The 15,415-nt window shown below is 38.0% G+C and overlaps 1 non-coding gene across 1 annotated transcript; it reads left to right on the top strand.

Annotated features, from left to right (window-relative positions):
• Positions 1–14,737: 14,737 nt before the first annotated feature.
• On the top strand, positions 14,738–14,844 carry LOC137217703 (U6 spliceosomal RNA). The gene has a single exon (XR_010940205.1). It is a non-coding gene; the product is annotated as a U6 spliceosomal RNA (small nuclear RNA).
• The last annotated feature ends 571 nt before the right edge of the window (positions 14,845–15,415 follow it).

Genomic DNA, 15,415 nt, shown 5'->3' with positions numbered 1-15,415 from the left:
CACTGTCTGAAATAGCAAAAGACTTAAAACAACCCATGTGTCCAGCCTTATTGGACTGCTTAATAAACCATAGTATATCTGCATAACCACAGCTGTAGTAAATAAGTAAATAAAAAAATAAGAACAAAGAATTTATCTATGTCCTGACTTGGAAAGTTCCCTAGGATATATTGTTAAAAGTAAAACAGTAAGTTGCAGAAAAATGTGCTACTTTTTTTAAAAAAAACAGCTTTATTGAGATATAATTCATATATCATATAATTTACCCATTTAAAGTGTACAATTCAGTGTCTTTTAGTATATTACATTATTAATTTTTTAAATTGTAGTAAGTATATACATATATAATTAAAATTTCCATTTAGCCATCTTAAGAATATAATTCAATGGCATTAATTACATTCACAAGGTTGTACAACCATCACCACTATGTATTTTTTTTAACATCTTTATTGGAGTATATATAATTGCTTTACAATGTTGTGTTACTTTCTGCTGTATAACAAAGTGAATCAGCTATACATATACACATATCCCCATATCCCCTCCCTCTTGTGCCTCCCTCCCACCCTCCCTGTCCCATCCCTCTAGGTGGTCACAAAGCACCGAGCTGATCTCCCTGTGCTATGTGGCTGCTTCCCACTAGCTATCTATTTTACATTTGGTAGTATATATATGTCAATGCTACTCTCTCACTTCGTCCCAGCTTACCATTCCCCCTCCTTGTGTCCTCAAGTCCATTCTCTATGTCTGTGTCTTTATTCCTGTCCTGCCCCTAGGTTCATCAGAACCATCTTTTTTTTTAGATTCCGTATATATGTGTTAGCATATGGTATTTGTTTTTCTCTTTCTGACTTACTTCACTCTGTACGACAGACTCTAAGTCCATCCACCTCACTACAAATAACTCAATTTCGTTTCTTTTCATGGCTGAGTAATATTCCATTGTATATATGTACCACTTCTTTATCCATTCATCTGTCCATGGACACTTAGGTTGCTTCCATGTCCTGGCTATTGTAAATCACCACTACGTATTTCCAAAACTTTTTCATCACCCCAAACAGAAACTCTGTAATCATCAAACAATAATTTCTCATTCCTCCTCCAGTCCCTGGTTACCTCTATTCTATTTTCTGTCTCTATGAATTTGCCTATTCTAGGTACCTCATAAGTGGAGTCATATAATATTTGACCTTTTGTATCTGGTTTATTTCACTTAGCAAAGTGTTTTCTATGTTTACCCATGTTGTAGCATATATCAGAACTTCATTTCTTTGCATAGCTGAATAATATTCCATTGTATGGATATACTTGACTTCTCCTCTCAAGCTATAAAGGTCCTAGATGTCACCTTCTTCCAAGATAAGGCTGTTTCTTATACATAGAAAATCTGTTGTTTAGTGTAGCCACCTTGATTTTTTTTAATTTTTAAAAAATTAATGTTATTATATTTTTTATTTTTGGCTGCATTGGGTCTTCATTGCTGTGCACAGGCTTTCTCTAGTTGTGGTGAGCGGGGGCTACTCTTCGTTGTGGTGCACGGACTTCTCATTGCGGTGGCTTCTCTTGTTGCGGAGCAAGGCTCCAGGCACGCGGGCTTCAGTAGTTGTGACACGTGGGCTCAGTAGTTGTGGCCCGTGGGCTCTAGAGCACAGGCTCAGTAGTTGTGGCGCATGGGCTTAGTTGCTCCATGGCATGTGGGATCTTCCCAGACCAGTGATGGAACCTGTGTCCCCTGCATTGACAGGTGGATTCTTAACCACTGTGCCACCAGGGAAGTCCCTGTAGCCACCTTTATTAATTGATTATTTTGGCTAGATTTTCTGGATAACTTGCTGCAGCTTCTACATCAGCAGTTGGTTTTTCACCTTGCAATTTTATGTAATGGAGATGGTTTCATTCCTTAAACTTCATGAACCAACCTCTGCTGGCTTCAAACTTTTCTTCTGCAGCTTCTTCACCCCCTGTCAGCTTTGTAGAATTGAAGAGCGTTAGGGCCTTGCTCTGGTCTAGGCTTTAGCTTGAGGGAATGTTGTGGCTGGTTTTGTCTTCTATACAGACCACTGAAGCTTTCTCCATATCAGCAATAAGGCTCTTTAGCTTTCTTATCATTCGTATATTCACTGGAGTAGCACTTTTAATTTCCTTCAAGAACTTTTCATTTGTATTCACAACTTGGCTAACTGTCTGGTGCAAGAGGCCTACCTTTTGGCGTATCTCATGCCTTCCTCACTAAGCTTAATCATTTCTAGCTTTTGATTTAAAGTGAGAGTCGTGGGACTCTTCATTTCACTTAAACACTTAGAGGCCATTGTAGGGTTATTAATTGTCCCTATTTCAATATTGTTGTATCTCAGTTAATAGGGAGGCGCAAGATGAGGGAGAGAGATGGGGGAACGGCTGGTTGATGGAACAATCAGAACACACACAACAATTATAGATTAAGTTCATCATTGATTTGTGGCTCCCCAAAGCAGTTGCAATACTAACATCAAAGATCACTGTTCACAGATCACCATAACAAACATAATAATAATGAAAAAGTCTGAATATTGTGAGAATTATCAAAATGTGACATGGAGACATGAAGTGAGCAAATGCTGTTAGAAAAATGGCACCAATAGACTTGCTCGAGGCAGGGTTGCCACAAATTTTTAATTTGTAAAAAAAACGCAACAACTGAGAAGCACAATTAAGCAAAGCACAATAAAACAAGCTATGCCTGTATTTCTAGTAGTTTTAATTACATATACTAATTAGAATTCTTAACCCTTAGAAACCTTAATTGATAATGAAAACTAAGTAAGCACTTGTGAACTATCTGTTACACCAGCATTCTCTATATTGGCAAATTTACAGATACATTTCATAATTTCTAGAAGCATGTTCTTCCTCATAGTAAATTTTTCAATGAGTTACAAAGCATGTTTACTGAAAAACCCAAATATCTTTCATTCCTTTGTAAAAAGCAAAAGTAGATAAACCTTTGTTCAGTAATTAATATTTCAATATTTAATCTTATTTGGAAATAATCTGTATACTCAATGAACATCCATCATTTAACTTAACTTAGTCTTGCTCTAAGGTTTCAAGTTACCAAAAAGATTTTAGAAACTATTTTTAAGTAGACATACCATAAAACATAATTGTTGTAGAAAAGTTAATTTATAAACTTTTATCTTAATTACATTCATTTAATTCACTTGTTCTTAACAATTATGTTTAGATTACTCATAAAAATTTCATGAGACATTGAACAGATAACCATCATCTTAAGTTTTTTTGTTTCTTGCTAATGAATTCTCTAACAGGGATAACACGAACTTATTTTACTAGTGAACTTGGGTAGAATAAAAGTTCTGTGTCTGCATTATATTAAATGCTGATAACTCGGAAGACATGCCTATTTTAATCAAATCAACAAACTTAAACCAGCTTTTATTTACTTAAGATTGTCCCAGATCACATGAACCTGAAAAACATTTAGGTAAGTTTCTATATTTTTGAGAGTTTTAGGCATACTTAATTTATATAAGTATTCCTTTTTCTTTAAGCCAATTAAATAAAGTTCACAAATTAATTTTGGCAGTACCATCCAGAGGTGGAAAAATCACACATCTATAACATATCTGTCCGTCTATCTATCTATCTATCTGTCTATGTATCTACCTATCTGACATACAGAAACAAAAAGACAGATGCAAACAGAGATGTTATAGCTTTTGCTGTAAAATTTTAGCCATTAGACACGTACAACAATGCAAAACTCACTAGTTTATACAAGAACAGTTGGGTCCGAATTGTGTTTCTGGCAGATGGCATTAAGTTAAAGTTACCTGCTCAAGTTTTTTACTAATATTAATGGAGAAGACATTTAAGATTTTCATTCCCTGTATCCAAATAGCCCCTCTTTTTTTCTTTTCTTTTCTTTCTTTTTTTTTTCTTTCCACTTCTTATAAGAATTACCTCCCTGTAGTTGACATTTCCAAGAGATGGCTCTGGGTTCCTAGAGAAGACAAGGTAGAATATTTACATCTCAAAGGCACAGAAGAAGGATGTAACTTTCTCCAAGAAGGATTTTGTTTCCTTAGTCCACATCTTTTATGATATCTACAAGCCTTTTGAGATGGATAGGGGAGGTTTTGGGTTTGGTAAAAAGGATAGATGGGCCTTAAATTGCTTTTAGAGCTGCATTTCTGTTCTTATACTCAATTAGTAAGACAAGAAGAGTTGTTTTTAATTCCTCAAAGAATTGGTTGCAATCTGAGTGATATAAGGGGCTGATCCAACTACATTGTCTTCAATTTGCTTCTTTACATCAGGGAGATTTCCAACTAAGATGGAAATCAAAAGATTCCTATCAGGGACTTCTCTGGTGGTGCAGTGGTTAAGTATCCTCCTGCCAATGCAGGGGACATGGGTTTGATCCCTGGTCCAGGAAGTTCCCACATGCTGCAGAGCAACTAAGCCTGTGTGCCACAACTACTAAGCCTGTGCTCTAGAGCTCACGAGCCACAACTACTGAGCCCACACGCCACAACTACTGAAGCCTGAACACCCTAGGGCCCGTGTGCCATAACTACTGAACTCACATGCTGCACCTACTGAAGCCCACATGCCTAGAGCTCGTGCCTAGAGAAGCCACCGCAATAAGAAGCTCGCACACCACAACGAAGAGTAGCCCCTGCTTGCCGCAACTAGAGAAAGTCCACATGCAGCAACAAAGACAAAAAAAAGATTCCTGTCTTAATCAACCAGTATGTAATTTTCTGGTCTACCTGTCTTAGGGTGGAAGGTCTAAAAAAACAGTTCCTATCAAACTCTGAATATCAGCTTCCAATATGGCCAACTTCTGACCATAGAGCTACTTAAAAAAATTCTATCAAACATCTTATCACTTTCAGTCAGGACAAACAGTAAATATCCCTGGAAGTGTTGAACAACTTTTTTTTTTCCTTTTTCTTTTAAACCAAAGGCATATCTATCAAATGACTCAAAACCAAAACCAATTAGCCCTTTATGACTTACCCATGGATGCAAGAGGTGTCCCCACCCCATAGAGAGCGCAAAAGATACTATCCCCCCAAGCTCTAGGGCCATGCCCAAAGACAACCAAAAGAAAGATACAGACAAGTCCCCTGAGAGCTGGCAAGTCAGTAACATGCTAGCTGCAAATGGGGTGCAACCCACATTCTGTCTGGCCATATTTTCAGTGCCCCCAACCTGACAGTTGAGCCACCTGCATATGCAGAACCCCAAATCTCCATGCCCTGAGCAGGCAGAAAGCCAAGCCAAGTTCTCAGAACATACAATGAGAGAAACAGAACAGTGGCTGTCCCTGGGAGGGAAAAGCTCAATAACTAATAGGTACCCCCAAACCAAATTTTAACCAGCATCACAATCCAAAGAACTAAGTCTTACAAATGCTTTCCTCCTGCTAATCTGAATTTGGAGAGGAAGGGACAACATGAAATTTTTACCTTTCTCTCTTGACTGGGAACTACAGACAGAGAGCTGACTTTGGTAAGAATTCTTACCCTTCACTGGCTTCTTCCAGTTTTCCAGGATTCCATCTGCAGGATCTGAAGCAAGTAGTGTATCTCAGTGGGTCCCATCTGTGTTGCCAAAACTGTGGGGGGAGGGGCGGGATAATTTTTCTCTAGCACTCTAGGTTCTTGTGTGAGACCCCATGTAATAAAAAGATTAACAGGAGAAAAAGGGAAGTTTAATAAGATGTATATGCCTCATGTACACATGGGAGATACCCAGGAAAACTGAGTAAAATCCCCCCAAATGGCCTAAGCCATCACCTTAATTACCATCTCCAGCTAAAGACAAAGGAAAGATGTTGTGGACTGGGGAGGTCAGTTATAGGAAGTTATCAGGAAAAGCACAGTAAACAAGGGGAAGTTTGTTATGCAGATTCAAGTCAGGTGCCTGCTCCACTGAGTTTCTTGTGATTTAGAGTCATCCTTCTCTTTTAGGTACAGAGAGGAAGATACCCCTACAAATGGAGATTTCCCTTATAAATGTAAATTTCCCTTAAAAAAGGGTAAATTCTACTCTGCTTTCAGAGTTTCTCCTGTGTCTGCAGCCTCTCAAAAATAACCAGATGAAAATAATCTTTAGGCCTAAGAGGCATATTTTGAAGAGGCATATTCTGCTATTCTTCAACACTAATAAAAGCTGTTGAGGATGAGGAACAGGGTAGGTAGATATGGGAAGTAAGACTTCTCATTAGGTATAACTTTTTATATTGTTTTTAATGTTTGACCATTTTTAACTTATTGCCAAAGCAAAAAATTCAAGTCTTATGATGTGCTAAATTTACTTACAGCAAGAGACCCATTAATAAGGTAGAAACCTACATATGTGGAAGGGTGAAGGGGCAAAGTAGACATGACTAATAAGTTATCCACTCTGCAGTTAGTGAACTATTTCTATAAGTCCAAATTGAGTAAAGAATAATTTAGTTACTTAATTCATTCTTTCAAACCATGTTTATTAAGTTTTTCCTTTATGCAAAGTACAGGAATGTCAAATTATGCTGATTATTTTTTACCTCTAATGTTTATATTAATATAATGATAGTTGTAAATAACACACAGCATTACTAATAATATTGTTAGAAAAAAAATTCAACCAAGTAAATTTGAAGATCTAATTGGTCTTATTTAATGATTCATCCCACTTAGCAACTAGAAATACACTCAGAGGGGTTGTACAAAATGGGAGGTTTTTATAGGAAGAAAGGTGGGGCAAGGGAGCTATTAGCAAAAGAAAAGAAAGGGTTATTTTTAGGGCAAGACCTCTCCTTTTGGGGAAAAGGGAATTGCAAGGGTTTTATCATGCAGATTGCCTCTTCTTCCTCTGGGGGATGGAGAGGGCCCAGCTGGTAGATTACCTCATTGGTGCTGACCAGAAAATTACATACTGGTTGATTAAGATTACATTTGTGGTGAAGGTGGAAATGACAATTAGTTTAGGTATTAAATCTAGGTTTGGTTTCATGGGCTTTAGTACAAGTGATGCCATTTTGGACCTATGGTTTTTCTCTTTAACAATGCTATCTCTCTCTTTTTCAAATTACAGTATCCCGGGATGTAAAATAAAATAATCTCCGTAGGAGAACAGTGGTTGAAGAAAGTCAATTGCACGAGGAAATAAATGAAATAAAAAATAAAGCCAAATTTCCCTGGTTCTGTCTGGAGTAGATAGCCTTGCTGGAGAAATTAAACTCACACTGTCTCATACCTCCTTCCAAAAATGTCAGGTTTTAATGGCCCAGGAGCAGGAAAAGGAGACTGGGAAGCCCTTTTATTGTAACCAGAAAGGCCGAGAGCAAGAGAGAAATCATTCATTTTCCAAAGAAAAACACAGAAGAAGAAGACAAGGTTCATAATAATGTCACCCAATCATTTAACAAAAGGAAAATGAAAGCAACGGTCTTCTCAGATCAGTAAACACGCTATTGTTAAAGAGTATAAAGAAGAGAACATTTTTCACATGAGTCAGAGATGGTGGAGTAAGGAAATAACTCTCAATCAGATATGAATCCTTAAAGTCATAGACAAAATTTGCTGCAGCACCTGGCTAATCAGAGGCTATACAAAGCTTGTTTGTCGGTCCCGGGAAAACTCCGTCTGTGGCTTATCTTTTCTGGCTAGTTTCTCTATAACTCAACACACTTCCTCAGGGAACTAAAAGCAAGCATGTGACCAGCACAGTCAGCCCTGAGTATATCAGGAGACAGGAAAGCTGCCAACAGCCCCATTCCCTGATGTCAGTCTTCCTGCCCCTAAGCAGATTTCAAAATAACATTTCTCACTCCAGAATATCTAGTGCATTCTGACAGTTCATGGAGCGGTGGAAGTGGGTCTGTTCTTTGAGGGTGTTTTGAGAGTACATCTCTTGCACTGAGTTTTGAGACCCTACATTCAATGGAGAAACATCCAGAACATCAGACCATTAAAAACAAACATACAAGAAAAAACAAAAAAAGACCAGCCTTTTCAGCAATCTGCTATGCTATAATCACCTGGCTGTGTCTCCAGGGCTAGGAGCTGAATGGGATCATACCCCACCCGGGGCAGGCAGCCAATTCATTTCCTCTGGATTTGAACCCTTCCCCAAATTAGAGCACGCGCATGCGTGTGTGTGTGTGTGTGTGTGTGTGTGTGTGTGTGTGTGTTTAAGCCATTGTCATCTGCACTGGGAAAACTAAGTATTAAGAAGGAAGCTTGTCTAAAGACCGATATAAACTCAGAGTCTTTGTTTCACCTATAGTTGGATCCAGATAGTCCACAAATGGAGGTGGGAGAAGGTGGGAGGGTGGGAGGGTGGGAGGAGGAAGTTGAGCTGTGCAGGTTTAGTCTCTCAGTTGAAAAGTCATATTGGAGGAAATGCAGATCCCTCAATTCTATAAGGTGCAGTTAGTAGAGTTCATTTCTATCTTCTCATACTCATAATTATTCTAGCATTAGATGAATTTTGAAAATCGTTGCAAGCATTAAAAAAATATCTAACTTAGTGCCATTATGCTTTACTTTCTTATAACAAGGTAGTTAGCAGCTTGTTCTTTAACAGATACTCTACTTTCGTGGTGGGGCAGATTTGTTTCTTTTTGCATAAAAAAGATTTCAAATGTTGACATGCAAGGTATCATTCTTGTTATCATTGAAAAATGAAAAAGATAAACATACCAATCTTCTGATTTTAAAAAGCTATTTTAAAGCAATTTGAGAGTTGTTTTAAAACCATTTTGAAGCTATTGTATAGGATTTAAATGACTGGGTGAAATGGGATTTTTATCTTATTTATGATTTTCTCTATTTTCCAAATTTTCTATGACATTTAAAAAAAAATTTAAAGCAAAGTTCATGTTCCTATAATTTAACAGTTATACAAGGATTGTTGCAAAGAACAGCAATTCCCCAGTCCCACAAGCCCGTATCTCCAGACGCAGCAATTTTCAACTCTTTTAACTGACTGTATTTACCCCGATATTTCCAAATATTCTTGATTTTGTAGTTTCAGGCCCTACCTGTTGACTTCCCTCTATAGTAAAAGAGGATTTACCTTTCATACAGGCATGACTCCCATTCCACTTATGGCCATTCTGTCAATATAGTCACATTGTCATTTTGGCTAGATCAATTAGGTATTTATATCCCTATGACTATATAAGTCCTGCTGACCACTGAACATGTGGTTTTGTATACAGAAGATTATATTTTTTGCTTTACAATTTGAAGGAAAAAAAATAATTTACACTGGCCACTTTGGAAATGTAGGTCATTCATCTGTATACTGTGTTACTCAAAGACTGGGAATTTGAGAGAGCTTTTTGTCTGACCATCCATCCGGCACATTGCTGGCACTCAGTACATAGCTGTAGAATGAATGATTAAACACAGGCCTTCAAGTGACAAGTTCAGTCTGTTCAAGACACTGATTATTTGACCAAGGTACACTATGTGAACACGCCATTTGAAATCATCGAAATGGTCTTTACTGACATTATAGCTACGTCGAAGACTTTTTTTGTTGTAATCACATTCCTTGTTTCCCAAACTCATGTGGGCAACTTTCCCCTCACCAGAGAGCATATTTCAGTATGGAAAAGCAGCCTTCTAGTTTTTTACATACTGCTCATTTCTTCCCACATGGTGCCAAAAAACCACGTGATTTAATCACACACAGAGCTTTTGATTTTCTTGCAATGCAGCCGAACTCTGGTGGTTTGGTTGTTTCCCACGGATTATTTTCTATAAATACAGGAGGGTGTGGATTGGCATCAGGTTGAACCTGCTCCAGGTACACCCCTCCCACTTTGCTAGGCTACATCGTGGCTCATCAAATAACCACTAGTGAACAAAACCTCTCTCCTCCTATAGTATGACTTATCAGTTAGAACCCGAGCAAGCTGTCAGGCAGCCCTTCCTCTTCCTGTATGTGCTGCATATTTGCTAAGCACTGAGTCATACTTGACACTTCAGTGGTTTCACCTCACTGTAAAGCAAAATACCAACCTAGTACGTGATATTATTTTTACCAGTAGCGAATCTGCTTTTTCTTCGAGCATCATATGTAGCATCAATTTTGAACTGGCTTTTATAAGCTTCCAGAAGTAATGTGATTTATGTGTGTGTTGGCCACAAGAAGGGCAACTTTGAATTGTGCCTCTTTAGGTTGGTCTTTTCTCTATCTTGAGGTATAAAATTCATAATTTATGTAATGGGAAGCATTATTTTATGCTTTCCTTGAAGAAACACAATAAATTTACCAGGGAGGTCACTCTGATTTGAAAAATGACAAGAGTTTCAATGTCTTCATCCCACTATTTAACAAAGTTACATAATAGACTGTGTCCTGGGGAGGTTTAAACAGATCACAGGTCCAATAAAATCCAATTTTCAGATATTGCTCATTATAGTTCCAAATCAAACTTTTCTTTTTCAACTACTTGTCAGAAATCATCACTAACAGACTCACTTGTACTGGCCTTTACAGACTCACAGTAAAAATTAAATTGGAGTTTGTTCATTATATTTATGACATTATTTTAAGTTGGAGCATTTATATCACTATTTTCATCGAACCACTTGTGAGTCATTGACCCATTTATATGAATTGTGGATCAATAAAACAGTAACTATGAAAAAATGCAAAATTTACAAATGTACTCAATAGCTTGGAAACAATGCGAGATAATATTAGCCAAGCCCCAAAATGCTGTTAACTTAATGTCAGCAGTGATGAACCAGCTAAAATGGTACTTGCAGAATATGTTTATCCAAAGATATACAACTTCAGAAACTGAAAGGAAGCATGCCTGAAGCCAGATTTAGGGACTGGGTCCACACCACTGGTTAGTGGGAGAATGAGCACGCTATGAGCACAGTAAAAGGACCTAGACCCTTCGGCTACCCGCTCCTTGTGTTAAGGTCTAGCTTTTCCCCACTGCCTCATCTAACAGCCTTTCATCACAATGTTAACAACTGTCAAGCCAACAGGGTACCTTAAACATTGCTGAAAAGTTAACCTTTTGGAAGGATCTGCTCAGACATCTTCCCTACTCACCACTCTTCCATCTCCCACCTATACTAAAAAGGCAATGCTCATTAAGAAAATGCAGTTGACTGGAGATTATCATAGTAAGTGAAGTAAGTCAGACAAAGACAAATATCATATGATATCACTTATTTGTGAAATCTAAAAGAAATGATACAAATGAACTTATTTACAAAACAGAAAGAGACTCACAGACATAGTAAACAAGCTTATGGTTACCAAAGGGGAAAGGTGGGAGGGAGGGACAAATTAGGAATTTGGGAGTAACATATACACACTACTATATATAAAATAAACAACAGGGACCTACTGTATAGCACAGGGAACTATACTCAATATTTTGCAATAAACTATAACAGAAAAGAATCTGAAAAAGTACGGATATATGTATGTATCACTGAATCACTTTGCTGTACACCTGAAACTGACACAACATTGTAAATCAACTATACTTCAATAAAAAATAAATTTAAAAAAAAAGAAAGAAAATGCAGTTGACCCTTGAACAATACCGGTTGGAACTGCATGGATCCACTTATAGGGTGACATTTTTCAATGGTAAACACTACAGTACTGCACTGTCTGTGGTTGGTTGAATCCTTAGATGTGGAGGAACCTTGGATATGGAGGGCCAACTATAAATTGTATGAGGGTTAACCCCTGCTGTTGTTCAAGGGTCACCTGTGATAGGATCACTGTGAAAATAACAATTAACCTTACATTTCAAATTTGATGAAAGTGGATGAACAAAATTGTTTCAGGACTTTTTCCTCTGAAGCCCACCTCCCCATCCACAGACCCACTCCCCCCTCCCTCCTCACCCCGTTGTTCCACAGGGATCTTCAGTGGCCTACAATGCACAGCTTTAGAAGCATCGCACTATAGTGCTTTAGTTTTTACTTTTCTCATTTTCCTTTTCTTCTTTCTTTTCCCTAAGTTAAGGTAGACAATATAGATCATAATGAGATATGTGAAGAGACTGTTAGAAGATTTAGGAAGGTCCTCTTTGAGGGAAAAGAGGAAGTTAGTGAGCAGCATGTCAAGGGATTATGGAGCTGACAGGAAGGATGCTTATAGAGGATGCCCTCTATCTATTTCCCAATCACAAGTGATAGAAGGACCTCAGAGGTAACTCAGTTCCATCTCATTTTATAGATGAAGAGCCCAGTTTCTGAAGATTTTTTAAGGTCATGTGATAAATGTCGTAGATTGTTACATTAATGGCCCCCAATGAATCACATCTTCTCCTGGTATCCAGGTTCTAGTATAGTCTCCTCCAGCACTTACTCTGGGTTTGATCAGGTGACTTGCTTCAATCAATTGGACATTAGCAAATGTGACACAAGCAGAGGTTTGATCAGCCTTCATGGACTGGGGCATGCCTTCTTGGAACCCTGATACCCCTGTGCTGAATCATCATGCTGTGAAGAAGCTAGGATGAAAGGCCACATGGAGGTGAGTCCAGGGGCTCTTGTCCACAGCCCACAGCAAGGACCTGACACGTAAATGAGGCCATCTTGGACACGGCAGCCCCAGTTGAGCCTTTAGTTGACGGCAATAGCATGAGTGACTCAGGACATATCAACGGAAGCACTGACCGGCTAACCCACTGAATCAGGAGCAATAATACATCATTATTGTCTTAATCCTGTAAATTTTGGGCACTTTGCTTCCCCGTGATAGATAGCTGACACACTGAGTTACTGGCATAGTGAAGACAAGACCCAAAGCCACTTCAGAGAACATAAACTCAGAATTCAGACAAACTTGGGTTCAACCCTAGTTCATTCACTGACTAGCTAGACAACCTTGGGTAAGTTTCGGAAATTTTCTGAAGCCTCAGTTGTTTCTTCCATAAAATGGGAATAATTATAACTACCTGAAGGCATTTTCATGAGGATCAAAAGCATTTACCAGCTTACATGTGTAGGGGAGGGAAAAAAAGTTTAGTGATTAGTAACTCAAAGGGATAGCTATAGCATCTTAACAAAGAACAATTAAATTTGTAGAGAAGGGACAAGACAAAGGAAAAGAGTTTTAAGCTTCCAAGGGCAGCAGACTGTGGGAAGGTAAATATATGGGGGAAACTAATGGAAGATAAAGGCTGTTTCCATCAGGTTTGTTGTGTAGATTCCTCTCAGTGTAATCTCTGAGCTGATAAGCAGCTTCACTGAAGGTGATTGAGAGACAGAGTCTGCTTTTAGGCAAATGAAGGGGAGGGCAGAGAGCTTTTTTTCCCAGGCATCTGATGTTTCTCAATTGCCTTCAGCTCCAAATTATCCCTATGCCAAAATGGCATATTTTGGGGTGGCATACTGTGATCCCCTACACGTGTATTAGGCTTAGAACAGTGCCTGGCACATAGTAAGTATCCAATTCACATCTGTGAGTATTAGTATTGGAGTATTGGTATTAGTAATCACCCTTGTAAGGTACATGGCACATAAGTAATAAATACATGGTGGCTATCATTACTTCTCTTCTGAACTTTTCCTGTACTCTTCTTGTTTCTATCTCTTGTGCAACTGTTATCATTATGTTGCCACTTGTTATGTACATCCTCTCCTTGCTAGCTTATAAATTTCTTTAGGGCAGGCTGTGTCTCACTCACCTTTGTGTAGACCCTCCATATTGATGTGTTAAATGACTAGGTGCTTGTAAAATAGGCCATTGATCATAACATTACAGTTTCTGTGGCGAAACACTATTATACTGTGAGCAAATATGTTTTAACAGCAGCCTTCCCTACAAGAGAATACAATAGGATCTGGCCTTCTTCTAATGCAATACAAAATACGCACTTAATTAAGTAGATGTTTACTGATATCACTAGCTGATCCAACCAACAGTTGTCTTCCTTCATCAGAGAAGTATAAATTTATTAATTTTCCCTTTTTGTGGCAGTGGAGCTATATTCTAACTATAATGTGGTTTGATGCTTTCTATATTTCTGTCTAATCTAATTTCTATAAGAAATACTTCAAATATGGATAGGTAAAAATGTATTTCTCTTTCCTCTAAAAAATAGATTATACTAGCATACTAATGAAGATAAGTTGAAAAACAGTAGAATTTTAAATCAGAACCGACATTGTATGTCATGCTGTTTTGCTTCTAATGCAACAAGATGTTTTGTGCTTTCAATAAACGCAGACTGCATAGTGACAACAGATGTAGTAAACATAGAAAATACAAAGATACATTTTGTCATCGTGAGTTTCAGACTGTAAACAAATTAAAAGGCTCCTATATTTGGCTCCTGAGAAGGCAATAGTAATACTTTGCTTATTAGGTTAAAGAATTTTATTCCTATCCAAAGGAAAAATGAATTTAAAACTCAAATACAATGACAAAACTCATATAAACTTGATTCTACACTCTACGTGAGTACATGTAGAAACGTACACATAGCTATAACTACAACCCCAGCAGGAGCTGCAAGATCTGGGAGTCAAGAGACTGGAAAGAATTATAGAAACCCAACCAAAATAAAGGTTGCTTTACAAGGTCACCCACTGAAAGATGGTTTATTAACTCTACAGCAATTAAAACAAAAAAGAAAACAGAGATGGCCCCTGTCCTGAGGGGATTAGAGTCTGAAAAAATGTAAGCAGAGATGTCTCAGGTATTATTAATAAGCTATGTCAAAAATTAAACTAAGGTGCTCACTTCGGCAGCACATATACTAAAATTGGAACGATACAGAGAAGATTAGCATGGCCCCTGCACAAGGCTGACACGCAAATTCGTGACGTGTTCCATATTTTTGCACATATATACAATGGAATATTACTCAGCCATAAAAAGGAACGAAACTGAGTTATTTGTAGTGAGGTGGATGGACCTAGAGACTGTCATACAGAGTGAAGTAAGTCAGAGTGAAGTAAGTGTGCTAACACATATATATGGAATCTTAAAAAAAGAAAGAAAGAAAATGGTCAGAAGAATCTAGAGGCAAGACGGGAATAAAGATGCAGACCTACTAGAGAATGGACTTGAGGATACGGGGAGGGGGAAGGGTAAGCTGTAACAAAGTGAGAGAGTGGCATGGACATATATACACTACCAAACATAAAATAGATAGCTAGTGGGAAGCAGCCACATAGCACAGGGAGATCAGCTCGGTGCTTTGTGACCATCTAGAGGGGTGGGTTAGGGAGGGTGGGAGGGAGGGAGATGCAAGAGGGAAGAGATATGGGGATATATGTATATGTATAGCTGATTCACTTTGTTATAAAGCAGAAACTGACATACGATTGTAAAGCAATTATACTCTAATAAAGATGTTTAAAAAAATTAAACTAAGAACCTTCTATCATTTTAGATTTACATAAATGGT

Source organism: Pseudorca crassidens, chromosome X (genome assembly GCF_039906515.1).
Source record: "Pseudorca crassidens isolate mPseCra1 chromosome X, mPseCra1.hap1, whole genome shotgun sequence".
Classification (NCBI taxonomy): Eukaryota; Metazoa; Chordata; class Mammalia; order Artiodactyla; family Delphinidae; genus Pseudorca; species Pseudorca crassidens.
Note: the sequence above shows the minus strand (reverse complement) of the source record. Positions and strands in the feature narration are given on the sequence as shown.